The sequence below is a fragment of the Zea mays genome, chromosome 2 (genome assembly GCF_902167145.1).
Source record: "Zea mays cultivar B73 chromosome 2, Zm-B73-REFERENCE-NAM-5.0, whole genome shotgun sequence".
NCBI lineage: Eukaryota > Viridiplantae > Streptophyta > Magnoliopsida > Poales > Poaceae > Zea > Zea mays.
Genome location: NC_050097.1, coordinates 93,839,663 through 93,848,526, shown reverse-complemented (window position 1 = coordinate 93,848,526; position 8,864 = coordinate 93,839,663).

The following is an 8,864-nucleotide window of genomic DNA, read 5'->3' as shown; positions in this document are numbered from 1 at the left end:
AAATTTTTGAAAATCAGTATTCTTGGTTTATTGTCCTACTCTGTGGTGGTATTTGCTCCGATACCACCTGTGGCAGAACCGCCCGAATTATTCCAGCTTAAGTGCCTAAGTCACGCCTCAGGGGCCGTAACACACTTAAATCGGAATAACCCATCAATCCCTCAGATCTAGTCTGATAAAGCCACTTAACCAGGTTCAAATACCACACACTCACGCGAAGGTGAGTCACAGAAGAATACAATAAAATAGGAAAACCTCAAATTAAAGTACTGGAGTTATTACATAAATCGGAGTTTTTCAAGTAAACTGAAATAAGTTCATAAGATAGCTTGTAGCGGATAATTGATATCGTCGAAAGTGAGGAATAGGGCAAGGCCTGGCCCACTACTCCTCTTGCTCCTCTCCTATTGGAGCAGCATCCCACTCGACCGTCCAACCCAGTGGAAGGGTGGTAGGCCAAGTCACACCATCAACTATATCTGAAAGCGTACCAGCAAAAATTATGCCACAAGCAAGGCTGAGTATACTAATACTCAGCTAGACTTACCCAGTGTGAGGAGTCTACTCCTCTACCTCTAGACCATGCAGTTGTTTAGCTGAGGGGTTTGGTTTGCCAAAAGCACTAGCTGGGTCTAAAATCAATTTTTAGCTTTACAATTTCTAGCATCATTATCTTAGCTAAATTTGCTCCTTCTAAGCATACATGGTAGCAAGCATTTAGTACAATCAACAAGTTATCTCATCTAAAACCTCATTTCACTTCTTACTCAATGTAGTACAAGGGGTCAAGCAGTCTCATTAGCTGCGAGAAGCAGACGATTCGAATCGAGTTTTAAAACCTTGCAAGGTAAACCTAAACACAAGACATGTCTGGGCACTCCGTCCCCACACACGTCAACCGTCCCCATCGATTCCCCGTTCGCGGCCAGGCCTCACCGCCTTGGCACACAATGCTCCACTGACCCCGGCTGCCGCCGTGCAGTGACCGCACTTGTACCCACCATAGCTAGCATGGGAGACCCAGTCTCAGGTCGCGTGAGGGGTAAAGTCCGCGCTCGGCTTCACTTAGGTAATAGGTTTACCGGTTACCATATTTCCCAACATGTGTTTAGTACGTTCAAACGCTTGACTCAGGTATCCAAACATTAATCCTTAATTCCTTTTCCCGTCTCATGGACAAGGCATCCTCCCTGGATCCAAGTCCATAAACCATCATAGATCCCATTTTCAAGATGAACACAATCAATTCCTGGCCTCACCCGAGTGCTAGAAAAATCACTTGACTTCTACCGAGATCCTGATTAGCAAAGCAGCTACTCGACCTAGCATACTAGTATCCATCTCAAAAAGGAATCCTGAGTTCATGCAACTAGAGGTTTCAAGCAACTCCTACACTTAAGTGCACATCACAAGCCGACAAACATTAAGTGTAGTAAAGTAGCATATATAGATAAGGTTATGCATAAAACCGGGGCTTGCCTTCAATTGTTGGGGCTGCGGGGAGATCCTCGATGGCAGTCTCGGGAGCTTGCTCCTGGTCTTCCTCGTGGATAGCTCCTTGCTCAGGGATGATCACGTACTCTCCATCAGCGAGATTGCAATCTAATGAATGCAATGAGTAAGATAGAAGCATGGAATGGTATGTAATTTACAATTAAGATTTGATGGGGGAAAGATCAGTTTAATATGATGGAGCTTATTCTTACTACTGAAGGTTTTTGTGGTACACTCAGCAAATTAGGGTCAAGCTTGGTTAAGCTAATTGGTAAGTTCAATTTGGTGTTCCACTGATTTCTTTTTAATGTCTTAGTGAGAGTTTATTAAGATTTCTAGCTGAATTCATTGGAGTGAGATTTATTTTCCCTCTCTTCCTTTCTATTTCTTTTATGCTTTTAAGGTGGGTTTGAACTACAAGATAGCATAATAAATTTCCAAAAATTCTGCAAAAATTACAGTGGCTTCTTACTGGTGTATAATCCTCTGTATCAAAATTTTGGGCTTAAAAAGTGAGGGGTTCTCTCTGCATAAAATTATCAAATATTAGGGCAGAGGGGGTGTTTTGAACTACTACTCCCTTTTAACAGTGGGTTATTCTCTAAGACATATTTTTGCTGGCATTTAGATGCTATAACATGACTTTGTACAAATTTTTAGCCACAAATACTTATTAGTTATTTTGTTATGATTTTCTAAAGTTTCTAGCCAAAGGGGTGCTTTCTACTACCACTATATTTGAAAAATATCAAACAACAGACTTCTAATTTTTCCTATCTTCTTCTTTGTGCAAGAGCAATCATTCTGAAGTTTGGTAACTTTTTGCTTAAGGAAAGGGTGGTAGGGATTTCTTGAACTAAATGGCATTTTTCATGAAGTAGGGGCAATGGGTATTATTTTGCAGCTTTCAATTGGGTTTTTGTTATATTCAAAATTTTACAAAAGGATTATATAGAGGTCTCCTCATTTTATGTGCCTTATTTGCATCATAAAAAGAGCATACATATAATTAAGAATGGTTAATTGAAACAAATGATACTAAAATAAAAGAAATTGCATCTTGTTGGAGTTTTATATGTTTGTGCATTAAATAAAATAATAAGGATAATAATAATAGTAATAATTTAATAATTCCAAAGGTTGGATTAAACTCTAAATTAAAATTAGGGTTTTGAAAGTAAGAAGAAGAGAAATAATATAAAAATATAAATAATATAATTATATTTCCAAAATTGGTGTTTTTAATTTCACCACATGATTTGAGAATAAATTTGGCATGGGTTTAAATTCAAAATTCGAATTCAAATTGAATTTAGAAATATAGAGAAGGCAATAAAAGATAAAAAGATAAAAACCCTACTTGGGTCGGCTTACTTCTTTCGGCCCACGTTTTCCCCTTCACTGCGCGACCCAATCCACTCATCGCGCGCGCTAGCCACGCTACGGCTGACCGTGCGGGCCCATCCGTCAGCGGGTCCACGAGGGTGTTCCGCGAGCTAGCTTCCACCGAACCGTGGGCCCCACTTGCCAGCTGGAAGACCCACTCGCCTCCATTTTCTTGGTATTCCTTCCAGACATACTCCATATTCTTGCGAACTCCTAGGCGAAGCGTACAACTCCGAAGAAGGTAAGGGAATCCTTCTACCTCTGAGCAATAGGATGATTTAAGGACAAAGGTGCCCTCCATCTGGTAGTAAGAGAAGAAGAGTTATTAATATTGGGGAAAGAAGGGAAGACTCTTTAAAAAGTTAAGAGGTTTTCTTTTAAGAAAAGCTTTTTAGGTCAGGGCTACGATCTACGGCCAGTCCTATGGCTCTGATACCACCTAAAGCGTCCTGATCCTTTGGGACTCAAATGTGATACAATTACTACTCCCAGGAGGCTAGTAAACACATTCATTTCATCAGATAGTATATAGTTCTACATAATAACAATTAAAATACCAAAAGCAAACTCTAGTGAGCTTGGGAAAGTAGCGAAGCGGGAAATCACTAGTTCTTATGATTCTAGTTCTTATGATCTCATTTTAATGTGTAGATTTTTATTGTGTATTTTATTTACATGTTTGGTGTGATGTTAATTTTTGCTATACTATGTATGTATTGTGTTGATGTGAGTAGACGAGCAAGCTACTGTGGATCCTGAGGTTCAGCAGATAGAAGTAGCTGAGCAGGAGCTCATTGAAGGCAAGTTGTGCCCTTGATCACTTACTTTTACCCAGCCATGTTCTTATTATTCATAATGATCTGCATAGGTTAATTTTGATGGGATCCTTTAGGTCACCCCAGTTTTTGTTATCTTTATACCTTGTTCTACCACTGAAATATTTTTGGGTAGTACTTGCTATTGCTTTATGTGGATTTGGATATGGAGATACACTATTCATGATTACTCTTTTATTATCTTTTTATTATTACTGTTTAAGATCATTATGTTAATGGGAACATGGAGCGACCACCCGGGAAAACAATGCTACCACAAGGGTTTAATGGGACGCCCTTGGTTGATTAACTAGAAAAGCTAGTGGATGTCCCTTACCCGAAAGGGGCAAGGGCAGTAGAGGAGTGGTCAGTGTAGGGAGGTCCTTGGGTTGATTTTGCTGCAATGGCGGTCAGGCGAGGGATTCCTGCACTGGAGCTTCCTATAAACTGTAGCGGGATTTCTAAAGCTAGTGGAACTTTGTAAAGGCATCGTAGTGTTACCCTTCCTCGCCTCCTCAGTAGAGGTGTATGGGATTGGCCGTCTCTTGGCAGATGGGTAACATGACTTGTGGGTAAAGATGTGCAACCTCTGCAGAGTGTAAAACTGGTATACTAGCCGTGCTCACGATCATGAGCAGCTCGGACCCTCACATGATTAATCTATGGAATTAAAACTCAATTTGACATTTGCATCGCATTTGGGATTATTTTATCATTACTTTTATTTATTATTATTAAGGTTTGGTATTTACTTACACTTAGTATCTGCTAATAAAATTTTGACCAACTTAAAAAAGCAATGCTAAGCTTCAATCTCTATTCTGTTGATCAGCCTTACACTTCACATGAACTCGTACCTTTGGTGAGTTCATGCACATTATTCCCCACGACTTGTTGAGCTATGATCATATGTGAGCTCACTCTTGCTGTCTCACACCCCCCACAGAAGAAGAACAGGTGGTCGAAGAGGAGCCGCCTAACACTGAGGCATTCAACTTGATCAAGGTGGCGTCTCCCAGTCAGCTTTGTGGCGCCAGGGAATAATATTTAGTTCACTTTATTTTATCATTTAGTTATCTAACACTTCCGCTACGTAATAAGTACATTTATGATATTTATGACATTTATCTCTATGCACTCTGTTATTATATGTGTTGCCTTCTCTGGCGCATATATGAGATGCACCCGGCTTTGTTCCTTAAATCCGGGTGTGACAGTTTTGCATTTTTCTCTGGTGGCCTACTTCATTATTAATCTGGTAAAAATTTATTTGCCTATTATTGCACTCTTTTTGGCTTGCTTATGATTTAATTGAACTATGGCTTCCTTTGTAGTCTCTCCTTCAGTTTCCAAGGATTTCTCCTTGGCAGACTCTGAAGGTCCAGTTTCGATCTCAGCTTGGTGCTTTGTAGCTTCGGCTCCTGAGGCTGTTGTTTCAATCTGTGCTTTTTGAGCTTTGGCAATTTTTCTCGGAGTAGAGCTTGAAGACTTTATTGTCTCCAGTACATCCAGAACATTAACCATCCTTTTTCTTTTGGGGGTCACCGCTGGACCTTTCTGAGTTTGTGGCACTCCAACTTCTGCCGAAGGGCTTAAAATTTCTGATATTTTTGTCCCTTCAGCTTTCGGCTCTTCAATTCTTTCAGCCTTCGGTGTTGCAGTCAGATCTTTAGTTCTCTGCGCAGGTATAGGTTTTTTTGGCTTTAGTAGCCGAAGAGGCCTCGCCGACAAACTCGGGCACTATGGCCAGTTCAATAAAGCGCGGTCGGTGTGTAAGGACTTTTACCGTTTTCCTCTTCGGCACAGGCTCGCTTGGAGCAGCTGAAGCGTCATCTTTCCCGGAAGTTGCATCTTTTCTCTTTCGCCCTCGTAGAGGGTAGCGGTAGTCAGGGTACACGAACCCAATAGCATCAAAAACTCGGTTGAACCTTTTCTTCTTTTGGCCTCCGAAGGCCGCAGATAACGCAGTATCTTCTGCCTTTGAATATGGCCCAAGCAGTTCATCGCTTGTGGCTTCAATACATTTCAGCCAATCATCATCTGGCTCAACAAATTTACCCTCGTATCTGAAGGTGAACTTCATCCTAATCAGCCCACCTTCGTCAGGCTTGGTGATAGTTTCTTTTGGCATTTCCCACTTTTCTACAAGTGGCCATACTCTGAAGGCTATGTGCTCCTAGACTAAATCCCTTGTCCCGATGAAAGAGCAAACTACGCCGAAGGCCCTCTGGCATTCTTCGACTGCCTCATCAATATCCACCTTCGGTTTCCGAAGGCCGAAGCGCTGCCAGATAGGGCGCATAATGATATCTTTAATATCTTCTCGTGCCTTCAAATCATTCTTCACATAGAACCATTCCTTCATCCAATCTCTGGGCCATCTCTTCCGAAAGGTTGGCACAGGACAACTTGACCCAGAGCGAGCACCGAAGCTATAACAGCCAAAATTGTTATGATATTGCTCTTTACCCCAGGGTTTCGTCTCTTATAATAGTTCGTTGCAAGTGGGAGGGTCCCGCTTGTCATCGACTGTTGCTATTCTAGCAAAGGGAAGGTGTTTTTTCGGACCTTCGGCTTAGGGCCTTCGTCCATATCGCAATCTGAATTTATCATTCTAACAAATTAATATTGCGATGGGCTACTGTTGGGGGCCTTCGGCTTCCGAAGGTCCTCAAAAACATGATTTAACAATATTTCTGGAGTATAATACATGAACAGGTATCTTCGGACATGGATCAGAACTACAACATGAAGAAGCACAAAGAACACGAAGGTTGGCGCAGAGCCGAAGCTATGTGCAGGAGAGCTTCGGCATGATAGCAAAAAAGGGAACCGACTTAAAAGGAAAAGGCTATTCAGACCTCGATGGGTTACTATAGGGTCATTAGCAAATGTAAAGGGCATGGGTGTAATTTTACATGGGCTGCGTCCCGTGCCTATAAATAGGTGAACAGTATCCCCGTACTGTTCATGCTGACTTGGCATTTGCTTTTGCGTCACGCTTGTACTTCTGCCTTCTTTCAAGCCAAAGGTACATTTGTAACTTAATGTCATTTCTATTTTTCCATGTTAATAAAATAGAAATGAGCTAATAATAATATATAAATGTTCATGTTATCTTTCGCATTTCATGTGATTCTCATTTTCACTATCATGTGCCGTAATAATGAAGGTATGTCCTTCATAACCTTTGTCCGAAGATCATTATATCCTAAGGGAAATAATGCTTCGAAGGATGAAGGCATTAATCATTTAACCTCCTTTTGTGTTGCCTTGTTCTTAATTCATAGCATTTGAGAACAAGTCCCCAAGTGAGATGAAGCATGCCAGAATTGTTTTGAGGAACTCAAGAAAAGGTTAACCACTGCACCAATATTGGTAATGCCAGACATTCACATAGGATTTGATGTGTATTGTGATGCATCACACCTTGGACTTGGATGTGTCCTAATGTAAGAAGGAAAAGTAATAGCTTATGCCTCAAGGCAGTTGAGAAAGCATGAGAAGAATTATCCTATGCATGACTTGGAACTAGCTGGCGTAGTGCATGCTTTGAAGATTTGGAGACACTATATGACTGGAAACAAGTGCAAAATCTTCACGGATCACAAAATCTTGAAATATATATTCACTCAGAAAGAACTCAACCTAAGACAGATTAGATGGCTTGATTTGATCAAAGACTATGATTTGGAAATACAATATCACCTAGGAAAAGCAAATGTAGTGGTTGATGCTTTGAGCTGTAAGGGTCAAGTGAACAACATCACTACTCATTTGATGTCACAGGAATTGTGCTAGGAAATGGAGCAACTCAACCTTGGTATGCTCAATAATATGGAAGCAATGGTTATGGAAGTTTAATCTACTTTGGAACAAGAGATTCGTAAAGGACAGGAAGCTGATGAGAAAATTAAGGAAATTAAAACTTTGATTTGTTTGGGTAAAGGCCTAGATTTCACGGAAGATGATCAAGGCACAATATGGTTTAAAAAGAGAATCTGTGTACCGGAAATCGAACACCTACGCCAACTTATTTTGAGAGAAGCTCATGATTCGGCTTACTCTATTCACCCTGGAAGCACAAAGATGTACCAGGAATTGAAGGAAAAATATTGGTGGTATGGTTTCAAGAGAGATGTTGCCACTCATGTTGCACTATGTGATGTGTGTCAATGAGTTAAAGTCGAGCACCAAAGGCCAACATGATTATTACAACCTCTCAAGGTACCTGATTGGAAATGGGAACAAATTGGTATGGATTTCATAGTTGAACTACCCCATACACGGGATGGCTATGATCCAATATGGGTCATAGTAGACAGGTTGACTAAAGTGGCACGTTTTATACCTGTGAAGACAACTTACTTAGGAGCCCAGTTAGCAGAGTTATACATGTCAAAGATTGTTTGTCTGCATGGAGTACTGAAGAAGATTGTATCAGATCGAGGAACCCAGTTTACATCGCGCTTTTGAAAAAGACTACATGAGTCCATGGATACCAAGCTAAACTTTAGTTCAACTTATCATCCGCAAACGGATGGGCAAACGGAAAGAAAAAAACCAAGTGTTGGAATATATGCTAAGAGCTTGCGCTCTAAAGCAAGGTAGAAGCTGGGATAAAAGGTTGCCTTATGCAGAATTATCGTATAACAATAGTTATCAAGCAAGTCTAAAAATGGCACCATTTGAAGCACTTTACGGACGAAAGTGTAGAACACCGCTTTATTGGAATCAGACCGGAGAAAGTCAAGTATTTGGTCTAGAAATTCTCCAAGAAGCAGAAAAGCAAATGCAGATTATCAGAGAAAATTTGAAGACAGCACAATCAAGACAGAGAAGCTATGCTGACAATAGAAGAAGAGAGTTGATATTCGAAGTAGGAGACTTCGTATACCTTAAAGTTTCACCGATGAGAGGAATTAAATGATTTAAGGTTAAGGGAAAATTATCTCCTCGCTACATTGGCCCATTCAAGATTTTGGAGAGAAAAGCTGATGTAGCGTACCAGTTAGAGCTACCTGATAGTTTGTCGGATGTGCATGACGTATTTCACTTGTCACAACTCAAGAAGTGCTTAAGAGTACGAGAGGAACTGTTACCCATGGAAGAACTAAATGTTAATGAGGATTTGATTTATTCAAAATACTCTGTCAGAATTCTGAAAAC